General features: G+C 29.8%; 1 protein-coding gene across 1 annotated transcript in view; it reads left to right on the forward strand.

Moving 5' to 3' along the window:
• Nucleotides 1-5,346: 5,346 nt before the first annotated feature.
• Nucleotides 5,347-26,466, forward strand: part of LOC135951633 (clavesin-2-like) — a 145,082-nt gene continuing 123,962 nt past the window's right edge. The window contains exon 1 of the mRNA XM_065501317.1: nt 5,347-5,487. The gene's annotated coding sequence lies outside the window, so the exon portion shown is untranslated. The remainder of the gene's footprint in view (nt 5,488-26,466) is intronic.

Genomic DNA, 26,466 nt, shown 5'->3' on the forward strand with positions numbered 1-26,466 from the left:
TTGCTTTAATTTCTTCAACCTCTGTTTTGTAATACATACCGCGAAGAACTAGGGATAATTGTTTATATTCCTTTGGCGTAAATGAGTATGAACTTATTTTCTTCTCTCTTAGAAGTGACATCATTTCCGCATGAACCGAAGCATCAGACAAGTACAACTTACTTTTGTGTTTGTTTACATTCTTTATTTTAAAAATAATTTTAGGTGACTTGGCCTCCAGTTGGTCACAAAGGTGCTTTACGTTTACATTGTAAAGAAATATTGGCGGGCAAAAAGATTTACCAGTCGGCTTTAAATTAGAAGTCCCATCATTCGCCGCATTCTTAATGTTCTTATTATAACCAACAGAATCATCACAGTTATTCTGTATCTCCAAGTTAGCAAGACATGAAAATTTATGTTGATGATTTGGATCAAAGCTTGCAGAAACATTTCCGTTTAAACGTGAGACGTCTACAGTAGCGGATGAAGTACCAGCACCGTCCAATCGTGGTATTTTATCATTGTCGCCGGGGGACTGTATACAACAGTGACCGGCGTCGTCAACATCAGTGTCCATCCTAGAGTTTACACTCTATTCTCCACAAAATCACAATAGCCAGTATACTCAACTGTTTGTACACAGTTTTCCAGATTACTCTCCAAAAAAATAAGCAAAAGCTCGCAAAAAATAAAATAAATGCAAATTGAAATAATATTTCAGCCTCCGTACAATTTGAGTGCCAAACGTACAATCAAACTTTAAGCAATAGAAAAAGTTTAATAATTTTTTTTTTAAAATCGCAGAAAAAAATTATAAAACCGCTTGAACAGTATTTAAAACAATTGTGTTGATAACACTTTCAAACAGCTGTTTAAATTTGTTTATGTCAAAAACATATGACACGTTTTTAATGTTCTATAACACTGCAGCCACACGATCAAGTTTTTCTTGATAGTCTTTTACATATACTGTTTGTCAAAATTTATAAAAATTGAAAGCGGTGACGTAGGCAGCACGCAACTTGAAAACAATTTTAGTACAAATTGGACATAAAAATGTAATCAGCTGTTTTCTTGAATGAAAAATTGAACACCAACTTGAATGTGAAATTGAATGCAAGTTCGTTTCAATTCTTAAAAGTGTGAGTGTATTAGTAAAAAAGTGTGAGTGTATTAAAACTTGAAAGGCAAAACTTGATCGTGTAACCCCCAAGTAATTTCACTAAAGTGTTACGTTAAGTCAACATTAAGGCTGGGTTAGCCGACCGTTGATGTAATGTAACCGTAATGTTGACTTAACGTAACACTTTAGTGCAATTATAGAACATTAAAAATATTAACATAATTTAAAATCATGAGAAAAATCTAAAACTTATTTAAATTATTTCGAAAACCTAACATTTATAAAAATTTTAACGTAATTTAAAATATGATAAAAACCTAAATTTATTAAAATATTTCTAAAAACTTAAAATTTATTAAAAATATTTACCTAAATTTAAAACAGCAATGAATTTAAAAACATAAATATCCCACAACTATATGCAACCAAATTCTTACAATGTACAGAGGGGCCAAACATTACTAATTTTGCGGATTAATTGAAAAACAAATTTCAAGTATCGTGAAAACTGAAAGTGCAAGCTTAAAGAGCACAAAATTCTACATCAGCAGGCAAAAAATTAATGTGATATATTAAAAGGTATTTTTATAGTCACGTGTTGAAATTACATATTGTGAGAAAAAAACCTAAAAAATTTTTAAAAAAAAATAAAAAATTTCGCAAATAAATACTATTTGTGATAGGTAATTTAAAAAAATTAGCAAATCTAATTATGCAACCATCAAGTTCAGGTATTTATTGATATGTTTTGGTTAAATTTAAATTTGAATTATTTGTGGAAATGGCTTTGATATTAGTTTTTATATTGGAAGTGCAAAAAAAATTGATTTTGTCAGTTCAAATTGACATAAAGTTATTAGCTGGGCTCAGCTGGGCAGAGAATTTAATATAATTTAAAAGCCTGGATAGTTAGGCGTTGTTTCAGAAAAAATTAGGTTGCGCATCGCTGCGCCTCATAAGTTATATGTAAATTAGTAAAGCTTCACCCTTTAAGTCTACCAACAAAAAGCACTTTGCGATTCTGATAAACGTTTTATTGCTGTCGTTGTTGTTATTGTCATTGTATTATAATGAAATAAACAATAATAAACTTTTACCAATTACTTTTCTTTATTTCAGTTTAGTTTTCGATCCGTTGATTTTCTAATCGTGAATGAATAGCACGCGGAATTTTAACAATTTAACTATCATGCACTCACGCTTGTATATGCTTGTTTAAAAGTTTTTTTTTTGTGATTAATTCGAAGTTTTTTCTTGTGGTTAATACGAAGTCATCCGATAGCAGGCAATTTAGATTAATAATAAAATCATGTTAGTGAGCGCGATCGCGAGAATTTTAAAGTTTTATATCGGGAGCCAGTTATCACTCACGTTCAGATCTGTAGTTTTTATATTGTCTCATTTCAAATATATTGCGAATATTTTGGCCGAACGTAGTTTCCAACAGGGACCTCTGGTAAATAGCAGACGAAACACCAATCCGCATAGAAATTGCAAGGAGGAAATGGAGCTAGGTTGGCCATATTTTGAGAAGACCTCATGATGATATATCAAAGATGGCAATTGACTGGAACCTTTAAGGCAGCAGAAGAAAAGGAAGACCCGCTAACACTTGGAGAAGGCAATTAGAATCCGAAAATAGCATATCAGGAAAAACTTGGTCTGAGATTAAACTAATGGCACAGGACAGATCCCGATGGAAGAATTTCGTTACGGACCTTTGTTCCAACTTGGAACCATAGGGATAAATATATATATATATCAAATATTGTGTTGTATAAATTTCAAAGCAGTGCATTTAAACTTTGGAAGTCTTTTAGTTGCAGGAGTTGGGAAAGATCTCTATTATTCAACCTCCCATTACTACTTAATATAATGATATCATCTTAAAACAATATGGTAGTTTTTTTTTATCAATAACATGCATAAATTTAGTGTGTCTCACTGATGTAGTTCTATAGATATAGGATAATTAATAATTCATTTGTATGGGGGGAACCCGATTACAGCCTCGTATACCCTTCCGATTTTGGCGGAACGTGTAGTTTGTTTTTAGAGTTATTCGCAGCAAATTTAGTGTGCATAACTATTGTAGTTCTATAGATATAGCACAGTTAATAATTATTTTATATGGTGGGTAATTGACTTCCCCCTCCTATATCCCTAAAATTTTGTTAAAATATGCGGATTGGTCTAAGGGCTACCCACGTAACATTTTGTGAGCGTCGCTATTATTGTTGTTGAGATATTAATAAATCCGTAAAAAAGGGGCATTTGACCCCACTGTGCGCTGTGCAAAAACGATTATTGAAAATTAAAGTAACTATTGTTGAATTTGATTTTTTTATAAAAACTTACTAATTTCTTTGAATATATTTTATGAAAGCTTGTCTTTGGCTAAAATTGCACTGAACACTTCTAATAGATCAGAAGTTATAAAGATATAAGAAAAGATACACTAACTTGGGGTTTTCTCCCACTGTGCATCGGTGTAAAAGTTGAGATAAATGTGCAAAACATGAACAATGGGCATATAATAGAAAATTTATATTTTGAAGATTATTTATATATGTATTTATATTTAACTTATTTAATGAAGAAATGTTTGCTAAAACGGAAAAAATTCAAAAAGCCATTGCGGCACCGGGTAACTTTATATTTTTTAGAACATGTTTTTGCAATCCCAAGAACAATTCGGGGGCCGGTCGAAATTCGCAAATTATTTTTTTTGCTCACTTCAATGTAAATTTAAGAGATTTTTTTATTCCACCATACTGGTATCCATGTACTAAATATGAAAATGATATTTAAGTTTTTAATGAAAATAAATTTTATATTTTTATTATTGACCAATGATCACTTACTTTATGATTTTTGGAATATATTTCCTAAATGATACATTATATATATGCTATCATTTTCCATTTGTAAAAGTAAAACCACATTTAATAAAATGAGATTTATTAAATGTGGTTTTACTTTTACAAATGGAAAATGATAGCATATATATAATGTATCATTTAGGAAATATATTCCAAAAATCATAAAGTAAGTGATCATTGGTCAATAATAAAAATATAAAATTTTTTATTCTAAATTTATTAATTAATAATTTTATTAAATTTATTTTTTGATAAGAATTATTTTTAATTAAGATATAATAAATATAAGAATTTCCTATTTATTTCTGTTAACAATAATAACATTTAAATTTCCTCTGTAATATGTAAACACAAAATCCAAAAATTCATACGATTCAACCTTACCTTCATAAAGTGTATACAACAACACATTCTAACCAACCAGACAAACTAGCCAGTCGGACTATTCAGTCGTGCTAGCAGTTTTTGTTACGCTGCGTAGTACGAAAAACAAAACTCAAAACTGACAATGCGTAAGCAGCACACACAGAAATGTTCTTGCTGCTGAAGTCGTGTAAACAGTTCGGTAAAGTTGAAAACTGAAACATGGCTGCAGGAAAAAAACATAATCGATTACTGCTTGCTGTTGTAATGTGTGTGCACAGTCAACTGTTTTCAGTAAGCAAATTGTTGAAATTGAAGACTTAAACTTTTTTCAGTTCAGTCGTTACATGAGACTATTTATTTTGGTGCTGAATATTAAACCCAGCTTTTTATTTAAAGAAATAAAATTTTTATAAAAAAAATTAATTGAATGAATACACCGTGATTTTAAGTCTTGACGATTTTTTTTAATTTTTGTGACGAATTTGACGATTTTTTTTTCATAATTTTGACAATTTTTCCCAAAAAAAACTAACAGCACTGATAGCACTGAAAAACTTAACCTGTATTTAAATACCACTTAATTTTAAGTAGAAATTAACTAAGACCCCTTTTCATACTAGGCAATTTAGTTGCGCAAGTCTCTTGCCCAACAACAAAACAGCATGCAAAATTTTCTTCTCCTCAACCCGACATTACCTCTGGTATCAACAAACACAAGAGACTTGCACAACTAAATTGCCTAGTGTGAAAGGGGTAGAAATAAGAATTTAAATAGGAAGTCAAAAACTGGCCATTGTTATAGTATCTAAAAAGTAAGACCGTATCAACGTTTCCATCCCTGTATCACATAATAAAGCTCAATGGGAATTTATTGACGGTGAAGACAGAACTACACGTACACGTTTTCGTTAAAGATAATGGAACTATCAAAGTTGCCTGTTGTTGTTATTGCTTTTGGGTTTGTTGTATTTTACGCCACAACAAAGACAAGTCAATTGACAGGTCAAACATCTAAACAAGAGAATAAAGTAAACAGCTATTCTTCTGAGGTCATCTTCTATAAATGCGCCTTGAAAAAGCACAAATAACCATCTACAAAGTAACTGTGTTATTTATTATCATTACTTCAACTTAGTAAGTATATACATATTTAAGGTTTATATTTTAAAGGTTTTACATTTCGGTAGGAAATTTTACGAAATATTTATATTTTTTATGTAATTTCCTAATAAATTGTAGAAACGGTGATTTTCTCACTTTTTTTATTTTATTATTAGTGAGTTATTTATCCAAGATTGTTGCATGTGTCGCTTTTGACTTTTACACAGTTTAAATACACAGTATGACATACATATATTTATATCGATATACTTACAAATGATTCTATAATGTCACACAACATACTATACATGTGTGTAGATCGTTATATGTACATATGTATGTGTATAAAGCTTTTATAAAAATAAACAGTGGTTCTTAATAGGGTCCTATAAATGAATAGTTCGCATATTCGACTTTTTGCGGAAATGTCGAAAACGACATTTTACGTAAACATAAATTTAAATCTAATTATTAAAATAAAATTGATAATATTTAATAATTATAGCCTGGATACTTCAATGTTTATTTATAAAAATTGCAAAAGACGCATCAATAAAGCATTTAACAAGACGTCGACCTTTCGACGTTTTTGAAAAGTTCTGACTTAGACTTTGGAAGTTTATGAAACGTCGACTTTTCGAACTTTCGACTTTTTAACAAATCTTGTAAAAAATACATGGACGCATATTCATAAATCATAACTAAAGTTTGAACTAGTACAACAGAAACAAAAAATTGGTCAAAGATAGTTGTAGATCTTACACTGCAGCCACACGATCCAGTTTTTCTTGATAGTATTTTACATATACTGTTTGTCAAAATTTATAAAAATTGAAAGCTGTGACGTAGGCAGCACGCAACTTGAAAACAATTTTAGTACAAATTGGGCAAAAAAATGTAATCAGCTGTTTTCTTGAATGAAAAATTTAATACAACTTAAATGAGAAATTGAATGCAAGTTCGTTTCAATTGTTAAAAGTGTGAGTGTATTAGTAAAAAAGTGTGAGTATATTAAAACTTGAAAGGCAAAACTTGATCGTGAACCCCCAAGTCAAGGCGTATTTAACAAGGTGACAGCAGTGGCGAATTGAAATAAATACAGGCGAATTCACTTATTTTTTTTATATATAGAGTTTGACATACCGGCGTACGGGCGGATATTTTTTATATATGTAGTTTGACATTTGTGCGTGCTATTTCTATAATCAGCTGTGCTGTCGATGGCACCTTATTAAATGCACCTTGCCCCAAGTTATTCACAATTCATAACATGTAGAGAAAACAAAATCACAAAGTATACAGAGGCGTCAAATTTGACAGTTAAAAAACACTAAAATCAGCTTTTTTTGAAATTGTTTCGATAGAAAGAGAAAAAAAATTTGCGTTTTAATACAGATAGTGCGTTAAAACAAACAACTATATAAATAAGCACAAAACCAAACTAGTTGAAATTGTTTCGAGCGAAAGAGACAAATATATCTTTTTACCGTGTCGCCTCTGTATACTTTGTGACAAAATGTAGATAATATTTTGATCGATATATACTGTAATTAATTAAAAGGCTTATAAAGCTATTAAAAAACTATTTTTGTACATACAAAATTTATAGTTATAGTTTGTATGTAAATCAATTAAAATAAGGGCATGTACAATTACATTTTTCAATAGAATGTTGTTGACAAAAAAAAACACATCTCTAGATTACTTTCTTTTTGCATGATGTATTAAAATGAAATCAATTAGCTGTTTTTTTTTAATGTATTAGTTAGTTGGCATTAAATTACAACTTTACCCATGATTAGGTTCTAACTAATTTATACCCGTGAAAATAACAAATTTTTTGAACAAACTTTTTTGTTTTCACTCATTTTGAAGAGAGTAAATAAAAAATACTCTGAGAATAATTTTCAGCATAGAAAATTGATTGTTTTCTGCAAGGCGAATGTTTTTGTAAAAAGATAAGTGAACTGTCAAATTTGCCTGTGGTTGTTTTTGTTTTTGCTTTTGGGTTTGTTGTATTTTCCGCCACAACAAACACAAGTGAATTGACAGTTCACTTGTCTAAACTGAATAAAAAAAATAATCAGCTGTTCTTCTGTCGTCACCTTCTATAGATTCGCCTTGGTTTTCTGCTTCACAGAACGAATTTTCAGTGCTGCCAAGTTTAAATACAAACATTATTACTGAATTAATATGAAAGTATCAATTAACAGTGAATGCCTGTTCTTCTTCATTTTTTATTTTCTAACAAACCAAGGTGCATTTAATAAGGTGCCATCGGCAGCACAGCTGATTATAGAAATAGCACGCACAAATGTCGAACTACATATATAAAAAATATTCGCCCGTACGTCAAACTCTATATATAAAAAATAAGTGAATTCGCCTGTATTTATTTCAATTCGCCACTGCTGTCACCTTGTTAAATACGCCTTGTAACAAACTTTACAGCAGCGAAATGCAAACTCACACCACTACAGTTTTTAGATATTGTAGTTGTATGAGTTGAGAATTATTCTCTAGCAAAAACAAATAGCTGAAATAATGAAATAAACAAACATAAAAGCGTAACACAATCTGCTTCTATCAATGCTCATGCGAGACTGACTGTTTTTATACAATGTGTGTGCTTGCGTACATGTGAAAATAAAAACAAGAGAGCTCATTTGAGAGCTCACTGCAGCTCGCTGCTTTACAGTCACTTTAACTAAATTTTTAATTTATTTAAAAATTTATTTAAAAATTTATTTAAAATTATAAAAAATGAAATAAATTACATTTTTAATTTATATATTAAAAAAATTTTATGTTAAAAGACACTCATGTTATGTATGCTTCAAAAGCATACATAAAAAAATCACTTAAACCACTTTTTAGCCTGTTGTTTAAAAATGGGGCCGTATGCCAAAATTTGGAAAACGGGGCGTGTTAGGAGAAGGTCTTGGCTACATTCCCCCATACCAGGTTTTTTCCTGTATGGATAGGTGTTCGAACAAATTTTTCAAAAAACAGTTTTTTTTGAAAAATCACTCAAACTATTTGGGGACATATAGGGCAAAAATGGTTGTTTGTGCCAAAATTTGGAAAACGGGGCGTGATAGAGGAAGGTCTTGGCTACATTCCCCATACCAGGTTTTTTCCTGTACGGATAGGCGTTCGAACAAATTTTTCAAAAAACAATTTTTTGAAAAATCACTCAAACTATTTAGGGACATATAGGGCAAAAATGGTTATTTGTGCCAAAATTTGGAAAACGGGGTGTGATAGGGGATGGTCTTTTCTACATTCCCCGTTACTTGGTTTTTTCCTGTACGGATAGCTGTTCGAACAACTTTTTCTAAAAACAGTTGGGTATGGTTACGTATTATGCTCGTTTTATTCCAGATATGGCAACATTGACATTCCCATTACGAAAATTATTGGAAAAAGGAGGCAAATTTGTGTGGTCTAGAAAATGTGAAGAAGCCTTTAAAAAGCTGAAGGAAGAAATTTTAAACGACCGTTTTAGTACCTTACAACGCAAGCCTACCATTAACATTGACCTGTGATGCAAGTCCAACAGGGGTAGCGGCAGTGCTTTCCCATGTCATCGATAATGCAGAACGTCCTATTGCCTTTATTTCGAGAGCTTTGACAAAAGCTAAACAATATTATAGTCAGCTCTACAGGGAAGCACTTGCAATTATATTTGCTGTAGAAAAATTATTTATGTATTTGTACGGAAGAGAATTTACTCTTGTTACCGACAATCGTCCCCTGTCGAGAATTTTACACCAGAACGCCAAAACACCAGCCATGACGCACAGTGGTTCAGAAACGTATTTTTTGGCAATAATTCGGTATCTCGGGAACCATTAGAGATATTATTACGAAATTGCACATGATTGGAGCTGAGGTGTTTTCGAGTTGATTTGCAGTTGTTCAGCTTCCTAGGGGTAATGGGGGCCAGTACGTGGTCACCTCGGGTCTTAAATTTTTAAAAAAATCGGCAAAAACCCATTTATGATCCGAATGATCTGAAATTTAAAATATAGTCCTTGAGAAGATCTACTAAAAATACGCTTACACGTGTAGGTTATCTCTATCAGTTGAAGAGATATTTAGGTTTATTGATTTATTTTTTTAATTTTGCTCGATCTTTTTTTATTTTTTTAGTTATGGCGGGCCAATGGAGGGTCGAAATTTTTTTTACAAAATCAGTTATATTGGCGATAAAATTCTAAATAAAATACAAACAATTTGCTAAGAGTCATGTTGTCCCTATAAAAGCTTACACTCATCCAAATTTGGAACATGTAAAAAGTCCGTATTTTTTACGTTTTTTATCAAAAAAATGCCTATATTTTTTCTTTTGTAGAAAAAAATTTTCTTCGGAACTATATACAATTTCTATACGATCCGGAAAGAGAACTTAATGGAAAAGCATGTAAACTAAAATTTGGCTCACATAAGCGGACATAACACTCCCTAGATCTATCCAAACTTGGCCAATTAAAAAAAAAAATTTGGTTTGAGTAAAAATTTTTGAAAAGGCAAAGCATCGATCCTCGAAATAGCCTATTTGTATAGCCCTATATGTTTCTTAAATTCTTGCAAAGTTTTTTTACTATCACACGGTAAATAACGTCACAGTAGGCAGTTTTCTAAAAAAAAACTGAGTTTTTCCCCGTTTCAGGAATTTCGATATTTGAAAATAAAAAATGTCAAAAATTATATTGCCATTGATTTAAGGACATTTGAGTCTATATCAGTTCTAAATTTTGTTATGATATCTTTAACCGTTAAAATTTTACATTAATTCAAATTTTATATTTTTCTTCATGGAAAATCACCATATTATAATTTTTTTGTAGTTTTTACATTTTCTAACTTTGGATACATGTAACTTTTTATAGGGACGACATAACTGTCTCCAAGTTGTTCTTATTATATTTAGAATTTTATCGCCAATATAGCTGACGTTGTTAAAAAAAATTTCGACCCTCCGTTGGCCCGCCATATTTAAAAAACCAAAACAAGATCGAGCAAAATTAAAAAAAATAAATCAATAAACCTAAATATCTCTTCAACTAATATAGATAATCTACAAATCTAAGCGTATTTTTAGTAGACCTTCTCAAGTACTATTTATATTTGAAATTGCAGATTATTCGGACCATAAATGGGTTTTTGCCGATTTTTTTAAAAATTTGAGACCCGAGGTGACCAAATTTGAGGGACCACGTACTGGCCCCCATTACCCGTAGGAAGCTGAACAACTACGAATCAACTCGAAAACACCTCAGCTCCAATCATGTGAAATTTCGTAATATCTCCAATAGTTCCCGAGATACCAAATTATTTTTTTTTAAAAAAGCTGTTATTGCATGCTCAATAACATGCTTGTGAAGCAAATTTTTCCTAACTTTTTTTTTGTTTTTTGTACCGGAATTGCTTAGGGGCAAAAACGGGCAGCTGATTTTTAATAAATCGTTAGCAGAGACTTCAGGCTTTAGTTCGATATAAGTCTCGGGCTAGAGGTCGTTGGAGATCAATAGGTACAATCCATAGAATTTGGAGAAAATAAATTTTTTTGGACAATTTATAGCAGTAAATTTTTTTTTTTTTAATTTTAAAATTTTTTTTATTTGCATATATATCATTTACAACATCCAATTCTATAAAAAAAAATCATTATAGTGTCATTACAAGAATATTTTAACAGCATGAAGCGATACAAGGTAGCATATATAATACGGTCATTTCAAACGCATTCACTTAGGTCACCTTTGATGTCTCTGGACAAAAAAGTAATAAAGATATAAGCCTAATATTTTTGGTGCATGATAATTGGATTGTTTGTTACAAACTGTGAAAAAATCAGGTAGATCAGAAGACATGAAAAAATTAATTAATGCCGCCCTTGAACCAGTGTGTGACGTCAGCAAGATTACTTCGGTACGCATCTTTCCTACAAGGATTTAATTACAAAATTATACATAAACAAGTAAGAGTGCTATATTCGGCTGTGCCGAATCTTATATACCCTTCACCAAATTATACATCAAAATTTTAAATATTTTTAGGTAAACAAAATTTAATTTTTTTTTAGTAATTTTTTTCATTTTTTGGAAAAAAAATTTTCGATTGTTATTTTAAATTTTTTTTTTTTAAATTTAAAAATTTTTTTTTTTAAATTTTAAAAATTTTTTTTTGGTTTTTTAAATTTTTTTTTTTTGAAAAAAAAAATCGGGTTACAAATTTGTTTCCCGATTTTGACCCATTGTAGGTCCAACTTACTATGGTCTTATATACGTCGTTGCAAATGTCTATGAAATATCTATCATTAGATATCCATATTGTCTATATTAATGATTTAGTAATCCAGATATGGGTCAAAAATCGAGGTTGTCCTGGTTTTTTCCTTATATCTCAGCCATTTGTGGACCGATTTTCTCGATTTTAAATATCAAAATTCTCGAAAGCATGTCTGACAGAATTATTGAAGATTTGGATCCCGAAGATATCTGGGGTCTTCAGAAAACTGATTTCAACAGACAGACAGACGGACATGGCTTAATCGACTCCGCTATCTATAAGGATCCAGAATATATATACTTTATAGAGTCGGAAATGAAAAATGTAGAAATTACAAACGGAATGACAAACTTATATATACCCTTCTCACGAAGGTGAAGGGTATAAAAAGCTGAAAATATAGCACATGTCTATTGTTTGTCTAGGGCTCCATTAAGAAATACCTAAAAATTTAATCATTTTCTCGATTCAGAAACACAAATTATTCAAGACCAAACCATAAATGAAATTTCAACGTTTTCAATTACAGCCATAACGATTGTCAAAGAAACTGAACGTGATCAAGAATATTTCAATTTGAAAAAATCATTATTAAATGGACACAATTGTGACCCTGAGTACTCAATACAAAGTGGAATTTTGTTCAAAGGAAATCGTGTAATGATTCCTTCAAGCTTGAGAGAACAAATTCTTAGAGAATTACACCATACACATGTTGGTATTGAGAGGATGAAACAGCTAGCCAGAAAATATTGTTATTGGAAAAATATTGATACTGACATAGAACGCCTTGTAAGATTTTGCCAAAATTGTGCCATGGTAAGGAAAAATTCACCAAAGGTTGAAACACACCAATGGAATGAGCCGACCCAGAATTTTCAAAGAGTACACATTGATTATGCGGGACCTTTCCAAAATCAACACTTTTTCGTTTTGGTCGATGCAAAATCCAAATGGCCGGAAATCCGCGTAATAAAGGAAGCTCCAACGTCTGAAAAAATGATATATTTGCTACAAAACATTTTCGCAACACATGGCCTTCCCGAAATTATCGTGTCGGACAATGCCACAATATTTCAAAGCGCTATGTTCAGATCGTTCTTTACAGATCACGGCATTATTCAAAAATTTATTGCACCGGGGCATCCCGCCACAAATGGTCTTGCTGAAAGACACTTCCAGACTCTGAAAAGAAAATTAAAATCAATGGAAGATGAAAATATCCCACTGCACATAAAAATTCAAGAAATTGTTTCGATATATAGAGCCACGCCAATGGGAAACGGGAAAAGTCCGGCCCAACTTTATCTGGGTCGTGATCTACGTATTAAATTGGATGCTATTCGCCCAATGCAACACGCTAAAAACAATGCAAATAATTTTACAGTACGCGAAATTAGTGTGGGAGAAAGGGTCCAAGTACGTTGGTTTGAGAAAAACGTTCCCACTTGGATTTTTGGTACCGTCCTAAAAAAACTCGGAAACCTTCATTATCAAATTCGACTAAATAACGATTATATTTTGAAACGACATATTAATCAATTATATAAGTCAACGGTACAAATCCAAAATCAACCAGCTGTACTTCAAAATTCTTCGGAAAAAAAGAAACCTCAAATAGAAGAAATCATTATTCATCGAAGCCACACACAGCGCTTACCACAAGTCGCTGCGGAACCACAACAGCCACGGACGCCTAGGCCTAGACGATTACCAGCTCTTTTTGGAGACCATGTCATCTATTAGTGTGGGAGATTGTGATATCCTTAATTAATGTTATCTGTATGTTAACATAGATTACAAATAAATGGCATCATTCTTTTCTATGTTTTAATATTTAAATGTTGTCATACCATCTTATAAATATATTCCGCCATATCTCATTACTTTACATTTTTATCTGTTGTATATGTAACAAGCGTAATATCTGTTCTTTTTAAATGTTTGATTAATACTTTTTTGAATAAAATGTAATTTCCAACTATTTCAAAACGCGCTTATCAATTATTAAGAATACAAAGTTCTGTAACGTTCTGTACCGTTTTGTAGGTTGTTATTTTGTAGTTAGTTTTTCCGTAAGAACGTATCAGCCGTTTTTGAAATAAGAACAAAAAAACTAACTTGGTGATTTTTCAATAAACTGTTTTTAGAAAAAGTTGTTCAAACACCTATCCGTACAGGAAAAAACCAAGTAAGGGGGAATGTAGAAAAGACCATCCCCTATCACACCCCGTTTTCGAAATTTTGGCACAAATAACCATTTTTTCCCTATATGTCCCTAAATAGTTTGAGTGATTTTTCAAAAAATTGTTTTGTGATTTTTCAAAAAATTGTTTTTTGAAAAATCACTCAAACTATTTAGGGACATATAGGGCAAAAATGGTTATTTGTGCCAAAATTTCGAAAACGGGGTGTGACAGGGGATGGTCTTTTCTACATTCCCCGTTACTTGGTTTTTTCCTGTACGGATAGGTGTTCGAACAACTTTTTCTAAAAACAGTTTATTGAAAAATCACTCAAAATCACCAAGTTAGTTTTTTTGTTCTTATTTCAAAAACGGCTGATACGTTCTTACGGAAAAACTAACTACAAAATAACAACCTACAAAACGGTACAGAACGTTACAGAACTGTTGTATTCTTAATAATTGATAAACGCGTTTTGAAATAGTTGGAAATTACATTTTATTCAAAAAAGTATTAATCAAACATTTAAAAAGAACAGATATTACGCTTGTTACATATACAACAGATAAAAATGTAAAGTAATGAGATATGGCGGAATATATTTATAAGATGGTATGACAACATTTAAATATTAAAACATAGAAAAGAATGATGCCATTTATTTGTAATCTATGTTAACATACAGATAACATTAATTAAGGATATCACAATCTCCCACACTAATAGATGACATGGTCTCCAAAACGAGCTGGTAATCGTCTAGGCCTAGGCGTCCGTGGCTGTTGTGGTTCCGCAGCGACTTGTGGTAAGCGCTGTGTGTGGCTTCGATGAATAATGATTTCTTCTATTTGAGGTTTCTTTTTTTCCGAAGAATTTTGAAGTACAGCTGGTTGATTTTGGATTTGTACCGTTGACTTATATAATTGATTAATATGTCGTTTCAAAATATAATCGTTATTTAGTCGAATTTGATAATGAAGGTTTCCGAGTTTTTTTAGGACGGTACCAAAAATCCAAGTGGGAACGTTTTTCTCAAACCAACGTACTTGGACCCTTTCTCCCACACTAATTTCGCGTACTGTAAAATTATTTGCATTGTTTTTAGCGTGTTGCATTGGGCGAATAGCATCCAATTTAATACGTAGATCACGACCCAGATAAAGTTGGGCCGGACTTTTCCCGTTTCCCATTGGCGTGGCTCTATATATCGAAACAATTTCTTGAATTTTTATGTGCAGTGGCATATTTTCATCTTCCATTGATTTCAATTTTCTTTTCAGAGTCTGGACGTGTCTTTCAGCAAGACCATTTGTGGCGGGATGCCCCGGTGCAATAAATTTTTGAATAATGCCGTGATCTGTACAGAACGATCTGAACATAGCGCTTTGAAATATTGTGGCATTGTCCGACACGATAATTTCGGGAAGGCCATGTGTTGCGAAAATGTTTTGTAGCAAATATATCGTTTTTTCAGACGTTGGAGCTTCCTTTATTATGCGGATTTCCGGCCATTTGGATTTTGCATCGACCAAAACGAAAAAGTGGTGATTTTGGAAAGGTCCCGCATAATCAATGTGTACTCTTTGAAAATTCTGGGTCGGCTCATCCCATTGGTGTGTTTCAACCTTTGGTGAATTTTTCCTTACCATGGCACAATTTTGGCAAAATCTTACAAGGCGTTCTATGTCAGTATCAATATTTTTCCAATAACAATATTTTCTGGCTAGCTGTTTCATCCTCTCAATACCAACATGTGTATGGTGTAATTCTCTAAGAATTTGTTCTCTCAAGCTTGAAGGAATCATTACACGATTTCCTTTGAACAAAATTCCACTTTGTATTGAGTACTCAGGGTCACAATTGTGTCCATTTAATAATGATTTTTTCAAATTGAAATATTCTTGATCACGTTCAGTTTCTTTGGCAATCGTTATGGCTGTAATTGAAAACGTTGAAATTTCATTTATGGTTTGGTCTTGAATAATTTGTGTTTCTGAATCGAGAAAATGATTAAATTTTTAGGTATTTCTTAATGGAGCCCTAGACAAACAATAGACATGTGCTATATTTTCAGCTTTTTATACCCTTCACCTTCGTGAGATGGGTATATATAAGTTTGTCATTCCGTTTGTAATTTCTACATTTTTCATTTCCGACTCTATAAAGTATATATATTCTGGATCCTTATAGATAGCGGAGTCGATTAAGCCATGTCCGTCTGTCTGTTTGTTGAAATCAGTTTTCTGTAGACCCCAGATATCTTCGGGATCCAAATCTTCAATAATTCTGTCAGACATGCTTTCGAGAATTTTGCTATTTAAAATCGAGAAAATCGGTCCACAAATGGCTGAGATATAAGGAAAAAACCAGGACAACCTCGATTTTTGACCCATATCTGGATTACTAAATCATTAATATAGACAATATGGATATCTAATGATAGATATTTCAAAGACATTTGCAGCGACGTATATAAGACCATAGTAAGTTGGACCTACAATGGGTCAAAATCGGGAAAAAAATTTTTAACCCGAATTTTTTAAAAAAAAAAAATTAAAAAAACCAAAAAAAAATTTTTTAAAATTTAAAAAAAAAATTTTTAAATTTAAAAAAAAAAATTTAAAATAACAATCGAAAAAATTTTTTCCAAAAAATGAAAAAAACTACTAAAAAAAAATTAAATTTTGTTTACCTAAAAATATTTATAATTTTGAAGTATAATTTGGTGAATTTTATAATTTGAAGTATAATCTGGATTACTAAATCATTAATATAGACAATATGGATATCTAATGATAGATATTTCAAAGACATTTGCAGCGACGTATATGAGACCATAGTAAGTTGACCTACAATGGGTCAAAATCGGGAAAAAAATTTGTAACCCGAATTTTTTTTAAAAAAAAAAAAATTTAAAAAACCAAAAAAAATTTTTTAAAATTTAAAAAAAAAATTTTTAAATTAAAAAAAAAAATTTAAAATAACAATCGAAAAATTTTTTTCCATATATAAGTTTGTCATTCCGTTTGTAATTTCTACATTTTTCATTTCCGACTCTATAAAGTATATATATTCTGGATCCTTATAGATAGCGGAGTCGATTAAGCCATGTCCGTCTGTCTGTTTGTTGAAATCAGTTTTCTGTAGACCCCAGATATCTTCGGGATCCAAATCTTCAATAATTCTGTCAGACATGCTTTCGAGAATTTTGCTATTTAAAATCGAGAAAATCGGTCCACAAATGGCTGAGATATAAGGAAAAAACCAGGACAACCTCGATTTTTGACCCATATCTGGATTACTAAATCATTAATATAGACAATATGGATATCTAATGATAGATATTTCAAAGACATTTGCAGCGACGTATATGAGACCATAGTAAGTTGGACCTACAATGGGTCAAAATCGGGAAAAAAATTTGTAACCCGAATTTTTTTTAAAAAAAAAAAAATTTAAAAAACCAAAAAAAATTTTTTAAAATTTAAAAAAAAAAATTTTAAATTTAAAAAAAAAAATTTTAAATAACAATCGAAAAAATTTTTTCCAAAAAATGAAAAAAAACTACTAAAAAAAAATTAAATTTTGTTTACCTAAAAATATTTATAATTTTGAAGTATAATTTGGTGAAGGGTATAATTTTGTAATCAAATCCTTGTAGGAAAGATGCGTACTGAAGTAATCTTGCACACACTGGTTCAAGGGCGGCATTAATTAATTGTTTTCATGTCTTCTGATCTACCTGATTTTTTCACAGTTTGTAACAAACAATCCAATTATCATGCACCAAAAATATTAGGCTTATATCTTTATTACTTTTTTGTCCAGAGACATTCAATGGTGACCTAAGTGAATGCGTTTGAAATGACCGTATTATATATGCTACCTTGTATCGCTTCATGCTGTTAAAATATTCTTGTAATGACACTATAATGATTTTTTTTATAGAATTGGATGTTGTAAATGATATATATGCAAATAAAAAAAATTTTAAAAATTTAAAAAAAAAAATTTACTACTATAAATTGTCCAAAAAAATTTATTTTCTCCAAATTCTATGGATTGTACCTATTGATCTCCAACGACCTCTAGCCCGAGACTTATATCGAACTAAAGCCTGAAGTCTCAGCTAACGATTTATTAAAAATTCAGCTGCCCGTTTTTGCCCCTAAGCAATTCCGGTACAAAAAACAAAAAAAAAGTTAGGAAAAATTTGCTTCACAAGCATGTTATTGCGCATGCAATAACAGCTTTTTAAAAAAAAAATAATTCGGTATCTCGGGAACTATTGGAGATATTACGAAATTTCACATGATTGGAGCTGAGGTGTTTTCGAGTTGATTCGTAGTTGTTCAGCTTCCTACGGGTAATGGGGGCCTGTACGTGGCCCCTCAAATTTGGTCACCTCGGGTCTCAAATTATTAAAAAAATCTGCAAAAACCCATTTATGGTCCGAATGATCTGAAATTTAAAATATAAATAGTACTTGAGAAGGTCTACTAAAAATACGCTTAGATTTGTAGATTATCTATATTAGTTGAAGAGATATTTAGGTTTATTGATTTATTTTTTTTAATTTTGCTCGATCTTGTTTTGGTTTTTTAAATATGGCGGGCCAACGGAGGGTCGAAATTTTTTTTAACAACGTCAGCTATATTGGCGATAAAATTCTAAATATAATAAGAACAACTTGGAGACAGTTATGTCGTCCCTATAAAAAGTTACATGCATCCAAAGTTAGAAAATGTAAAAACTAAAAAAAATTATAATATGGTGATTTTCCATGAAGAAAAATATAAAATTTGAATTAATGTAAAATTTTAACGGTTAAAGATATCATAACAAAATTTGGAACTGATATAGACTCAAATGTCCTTAAATCAATGGCAATATAATTTTTGACATTTTTATACCCTTCACCATGAGTGGCAAGGGTATATATAAGTTTGTCATTCCGTTTGTAATTTCCACATTTTTCATTTGCGACCCCATAAAGTATATATATTCTGGATCGTTATAGATAGCGGAATCGATATAGCCATGTCCGTCTGTCCATCTGTCCGTCTGTGTGTTGAAATCAACTTTCCGAAGCCCCCAAATAACATACATACATGATTCATATATCAATATCTCCGGAATTCTTCCGGCTCGGTTGCTATTTAAAATCGAGAAAATCGGTCCACAAATGGCTGAGATATAAGGAAAAAACCAGGACAACCTCGATTTTTTACCTATTTTTGACCTATATCTGGATTACTAAGTCATTAATATAGACAATATGGATATCTAATGATAGATATTTCAAAGACCTTTGCATCGACGTATATACGACTATAGTAAGTTGGACCTGGGCTGAGATATAACCAAAAAAACCAAAACACAATGTAATTTGTTATTGTTTTCCATGACGTCATGCAAATATATGTATAATAACAAACAAATCTTTATTTGTATGTATGTATGTATGTGTTTTTTTTGTCAATCTTCAGCAATGCGAATTTATATACCAGGTGGTGTCGATTCTACAACAAGTACAACATTTACAAAAACCACTTGCAATTTGTTTTTGTTTATGTGGTTTAAGCTGTCAAAGTTTGCCTGTTGTTTTTGTTACTTTTACGTATGTTGTAGCATTCGCCGCAACAATCACAGGATAATTGACAGCACAAACATCCAAACAACATTAATCAGCTGTGCTATCAACACCACCTAGTATATAAATTCGCCTTGAGAGAGAGCTTTTTATAATGTGTTCTCAAAAGAGCAACTCTCTCACGCGTACACAGAACCAGTGTTGCTATATGTTTTTTGAAGAAAACTTTTTATTTCTAAGTACATACTAAAATTACAAGACCCAATTCGTACATATATGTAATCAAACTGAGATAATTTATGTGAATTTAGTGCTGGAGACACTTTCAATATATTCAAATCAATCTCCCCATTTAGTGAATGAATTTGGGGACTATCATTTAGAAATCATCGGTTCAACTTATTGATATCAATTTTCCAAAAAAACTTTTTTTTTAAAAATAAAACTTTTTGCGTCTCAAAAACCTTGCTAAAAAGGGAAAACTTGACATATGGTAACACTGCACAGAACACATATTGTACAAAAACAACAACCACGTTGTTTGAGCACGTTGCGTTTGCGCTTATTTCATTTTTGTTGTTGTTTGTTGCTATTGTCAACAAATAATTGAGCAACGCAACCACTCCCAGCAAGGAGAATCTATAGAAGGTGACGACAGAACTACAACATGTACAAAAACAACAGGTACTTTGTTTTTTGTTAAAAGATAGTCGAACTGTCAAAGTTGCCTGTTGTTGTTTTTGCTTTTGGGTTTGTTGTATTTTTCGCCACAGCAATCACAAGTGAATTGACAGTTCACTTGTCTAAACAATTCGCCTTGACTCCCATATTGTTATTCTATTTTTTTAGCCGTTTTTAAACATGAAAGTAATTAACAAACATTTCAGAAAAAGCTTTTTGTTCGATTGTTGTGTTTAATTCTTTTAATACCCTTCATCATATGTATATGTAAGTTTGTCATTCCGTTTGCAATTTCTATAAAATTTTATGAAATTTCAACAGATTATGTAAACGATTCTATATTGGATTTGCTGTTACGGTTCCATATGTGTTCTCCTATTTTAAGATTTAATTTTAATCTTATATACAGGGATGGAAAATTATATTTTTGTTCCGTATTAAAATAGTATTAGAAAATTACTTTCTTCATCACCAGAGTACTTAACATTTTAATATTACTGTAGCTTTATGTTGTAAACAGTCATCTGTTATCACAAAATTGTCTCTAGAAAGTGCTGTTGAATACGAGATTTTCTATAGAAAATGCTATTATAATAGACAAGATTTTTAAAGAAAATGCTGTTTTTCATACGACTTTCTATAGAAAAAATACTCTTATATACAACATGTCCAAAAAATATAGTTGTAGACAAGATTTTCTATAGAAAATTATTTTATTTTCTATAGAAAAATGTTACACTCAAGATTTTCAACAGAAAATATAGTTATACTTAAGATTTTCTACAGCAAATATTGTTATACACAAGATTGTTTATAGAAAATATTGTTCTACGCAAGATTTTCTATAGAAAATATTGTTCTACACAAGATTTTCTATAGAAAATATTGTTCTACACAAGATTTTCTATAGAAAATATTGTTCTATACCAGATTTTCTATAGAAAATATCGTCATACACAAGATTTTCTATAGAAAATATTGTTATACTCAAAATTTTCTACAGAAAATGTTGTCCTACACAATATTTTCTATAGAAAAAATCGTCATACACAAGATTTTCTATAGAAAATATTGTTATACTCAAGATTTTCTATAGCAAATATTGTTATACTCAAGATTTTCTACAGAAAATATTGTTCTACACAAGATTTTCTATAGAAAATATTGTTCTACACAAGATTTTCTATAGAAAATATTGTTCTATACCAGATTTTCTATAGAAAATATCGTCATACACAAGATTTTCTATAGAAAATATTGTTATACTCAAGATTTTCTACAGAAAATGTTGTCCTACACAAGATTTTCTATAGAAAAAATCGTCATACACAAGATTTTCTATAGAAAATATTGTTATACTCAAGATTTTCTATAGCAAATATTGTTATACTCAAGATTTTCTATAGAAAATATTGTTCTACACAAGACTTTCTATAGAAAATATCGTCATACACAAGATCTTCTATAGAAAATATTGTTATACTCAAGATTTTCTACAGAAAATATTTTCTATAGAAAATATTGTTCTACACAAGATTTTCTATAGAAAATGTTGTTCTACACAAGATTTTCTATAGCAAATATTGTATTAGACAAGATTTTCTATAGAAAATATTGTTCTACATAAGATATTCTATAGAAAATATTGTTCTACACAAGATTTTCTATAGAAAATATTGTTCTACACAAGATTTTCTATAGAAAATATTGTTCTACACAAGATTTTCTATAGAAAATATTGTTCTACACAAGATTTTCTATAGAAAATATTGTTCTACACAAGATTTTCTATAGAAAATATTGTTCTACACAAGATTTTCTATAGAAAATATTGTTCTACACAAGATTTTCTATAGAAAATATTGTTCTACACAAGATTTTCTATAGAAAATATTGTTCTACACAAGATTTTCTATAGAAAATATTGTTCTACACAAGATTTTCTATAGAAAATATTGTTCTACACAAGATTTTCTATAGAAAATATTGTTCTACACACGATTTTCTATAGAAAATATTGTTCTACACAAGATTTTCTATAGAAAATATTGTTCTACACAAGATTTTCTATAGAAAATATTGTTCTACACAAGATTTTCTATAGAAAATATTGTTCTACACAAGATTTTCTATAGAAAATATTGTTCTACACAAGATTTTCTATAGAAAATATTGTTCTACACAAGATTTTCTATAGAAAATATTGTTCTACACAAGATTTTCTATAGAAAATATTGTTCTACACACGATTTTCTATAGAAAATATTGTTCTACACAAGATTTTCTATAGAAAATATTGTTCTACACAAGATTTTCTATAGAAAATATTGTTCTACACAAGATTTTCTATAGAAAATATTGTTCTACACAAGATTTTCTATAGAAAATATTGTTCTACACAAGATTTTCTATAGAAAATATTGTTCTACACAAGATTTTCTATAGAAAATATTGTTATACTCAAGATTTTCTACAGAAAATGTTGTTCTACACAACATTTTCTATAGAAAATGTTGTTCTACACAACATTTTCTATAGAAAATATTGTATTAGACAAGATTTTCTATAGAAAATATTGTATTAGACAAGATTTTCTATAGAAAATATTGTATTAGACAAGATTTTCTATAGAAAATATTGTTCTACACAAGATTTTCTATAGAAAATATTGTTCTATACCCGATTTTCTATAGAAAATATCGTCATACACAAGATTTTCTATAGAAAATATTGTTATACTCAAGATTTTCTACAGAAAGTGTTGTCCTACACAAGATTTTCTATAGAAAAAATCGTCATACACAAGATTTGCTATAGAAAAAATCGTCATACACAAGATTTTCTATAGAAAATATTGTTATACTCAAGATTTTCTATAGCAAATATTGTTATACTCAAGATTTTCTATAGAAAATATTGTTCTACACAAGATTTTCTATAGAATATATTGTTCTACACAAGATTTTCTATAGAAAATATCGTCATACACAAGATCTTCTATAGAAAATATTGTTATACTCAAGATTTTCTACAGAAAATATTTTCTATAGAAAATATTGTTCTACACAAGATTTTCTATAGAAAATGTTGTTCTACACAAGATTTTCTATAGAAAATATTGTATTAGACAAGATTTTCTATAGAAAATATTGTTCTACATAAGATATTCTATAGAAAATATTGTTCTACACAAGATTTTCTATAGAAAATATTGTTCTACACAAGATTTTCTATAGAAAATATTGTTCTACACAAGATTTTCTATAGAAAATATTGTTCTACACAAGATTGTCTATAGAAAATATTGTTCTACACAAGAATTTCTATAGAAAATATTGTTCTACACAAGATTTTCTATAGAAAATATTGTTCTACACAAGTTTTTCTATAGAAAATATTGTTCTACACAAGATTTTCTATAGAAAATATTGTTCTACACAAGATTTTCTATAGAAAATATTGTTCTACACAAGATTTTCTATAGAAAATATTGTTCTACACAAGATTTTCTATAGAAAATATTGTTCTACACAAGATTTTCTATAGAAAATATCGTCATACACAAGATCTTCTATAGAAAATATCGTCATACACAAGATCTTCTATAGAAAATATTGTTATACTCAAGATTTTCTACAGAAAATGTTGTTCTACACAAGATTTTCTATAGAAAATGTTGTTCTACACAAGATTTTCTATAGAAAATGTTGTTCTACACAAGATTTTCTATAGAAAATGTTGTTCTACACAAGATTTTCTATAGAAAATGTTGTTCTACACAAGATTTTCTATAGAAAATGTTGTTCTACACAAGATTTTCTATAGAAAATGTTGTTCTACACAAGATTTTCTATAGAAAATGTTGTTCTACACAAGATTTTCTATAGAAAATGTTGTTCTACACAAGATTTTCTATAGAAAATGTTGTTCTACACAAGATTTTCTATAGAAAATGTTGTTCTACACAAGATTTTCTATAGAAAATGTTGTTCTACACAAGATTTTCTATAGAAAATGTTGTTCTACACAAGATTTTCTATAGAAAATGTTGTTCTACACAAGATTTTCTATAGAAAATGTTGTTCTACACAAGATTTTCTATAGAAAATGTTGTTCTACACAAGATTTTCTATAGAAAATGTTGTTCTACACAAGATTTTCTATAGAAAATGTTGTTCTACACAAGATTTTCTATAGAAAATGTTGTTCTACACAAGATTTTCTATAGAAAATGTTCTACACAAGATTTTCTATAGAAAATGTTGTTCTACACAAGATTTTCTATAGAAAATGTTGTTCTACACAAGATTTTCTATAGAAAATGTTGTTCTACACAAGATTTTCTATAGAAAATGTTGTTCTACACAAGATTTTCTATAGAAAATGTTGTTCTACACAAGATTTTCTATAGAAAATGTTGTTCTACACAAGATTTTCTATAGAAAATGTTGTTCTACACAAGATTTTCTATAGAAAATGTTGTTCTACACAAGATTTTCTATAGAAAATATTGTATTAGACAAGATTTTCTATAGAAAATATTGTATTAGACAAGATTTTCTATAGAAAATATTGTATTAGACAAGATTTTCTATAGAAAATATTGTATTAGACAAGATTTTCTATAGAAAATATTGTTCTACATAAGATATTCTATAGAAAATATTGTTCTACACAAGATTTTCTATAGAAAATGTTGTTCTACAAAGATTTTCTATAGAAAATGTTGTTCTACACAAGATTTTCTATAGAAAATGTTGTTCTGCACAAGATTTTCTATAGAAAATGTTGTTCTGCACAAGATTTTCTATAGAAAATGTTGTTCTGCACAAGATTTTCTATAGAAAATGTTGTTCTGCACAAGATTTTCTATAGAAAATGTTGTTCTGCACAAGATTTTCTATAGAAAATGTTGTTCTGCACAAGATTTTCTATAGAAAATGTTGTTCCACACAAGATTTTCTATAGAAAATGTTGTTCCACACAAGATTTTCTATAGAAAATGTTGTTCCACACAAGATTTTCTATAGAAAATGTTGTTCCACACAAGATTTTCTATAGAAAATGTTGTTCCACACAAGATATTCTATAGAAAATGTTGTTCTACACAAGATTTTCTATAGAAAATGTTGTTCTACACAAGATTTTCTACAGAAAATGTTGTTCTACACAAGATTTTCTATAGAAAATGTTGTTCTACACAAGATTTTCTATAGAAAATGTTGTTCTACACAAGATTTTCTACAGAAAATGTTGTTCTACACAAGATTTTCTACAGAAAATGTTGTTATAGACAAGATTTTCTACAGAAAATGTTGTTATAGACAAGATTTTCTACAGAAAATGTTGTTATAGACAAGATTTTCTACAGAAAATGTTGTTATAGACAAGATTTTCTACAGAAAATGTTGTTATAGACAAGATTTTCTACAGAAAATGTTGTTATAGACAAGATTTTCTACAGAAAATGTTGTTATAGACAAGATTTTCTACAGAAAATGTTGTTATAGACAAGATTTTCTACAGAAAATGTTGTTATAGACAAGATTTTCTACAGAAAATGTTGTTCTACACAAGATTTTGACCTATATCTGTATTATGGATATCTAATGATAGATATTTCAAAGACCTTTGCAACGACGTATATAAGACCATAGTAAGTTGGACCTACAATGGGTCAAAAATCGAAAACCTATTTTTTAACCCAAATTTTTTTTTTTTCACTAAATTTAAAAAAAAAATAAAAAATAATTTAGAGAAAAAATTCCAAAAAATTGGAAAAATAAAATTGATTTTGTGTTTACCTAAAAATATTTAAAATTTTTATTTTAGAGTATAATTTGGTGAAGGGTATTTAAGATTCGGCACAGCCGAATTAGCTCTCTTACTTGTTTTTTTTAATTTTTCTGAAATTGGGCTCATGCCAAAAACTATAGAAAAATCGATGGCACAATATCGATTGCTAAATCGAAAGAATTAAAAGCAATAAATTAAATACTAAAAACCCTGCCACTTTATTTCGTTTTTTAGCTTACGGATTTGCCCAATTCCAAACCTTTAGAGATTTGTAAACAATTTTGAAAATCTGTCCAAGATTCCTCTAAATTTGTTCGTATCAATATTTCAGCTCTAACCAGGTCCAATGATATTCGGTTTCTTTCTTTAGTATAGAGATTGTTTAAAATAGGAAAAACTCACAAAAAGCGTTGCTTACTGGTATTTAAATTATGAAACATACAACTTTTCTAAAATTCT

This window comes from Calliphora vicina, chromosome 2 (assembly GCF_958450345.1).
Source record: "Calliphora vicina chromosome 2, idCalVici1.1, whole genome shotgun sequence".
Taxonomy (NCBI): Eukaryota; Metazoa; Arthropoda; class Insecta; order Diptera; family Calliphoridae; genus Calliphora; species Calliphora vicina.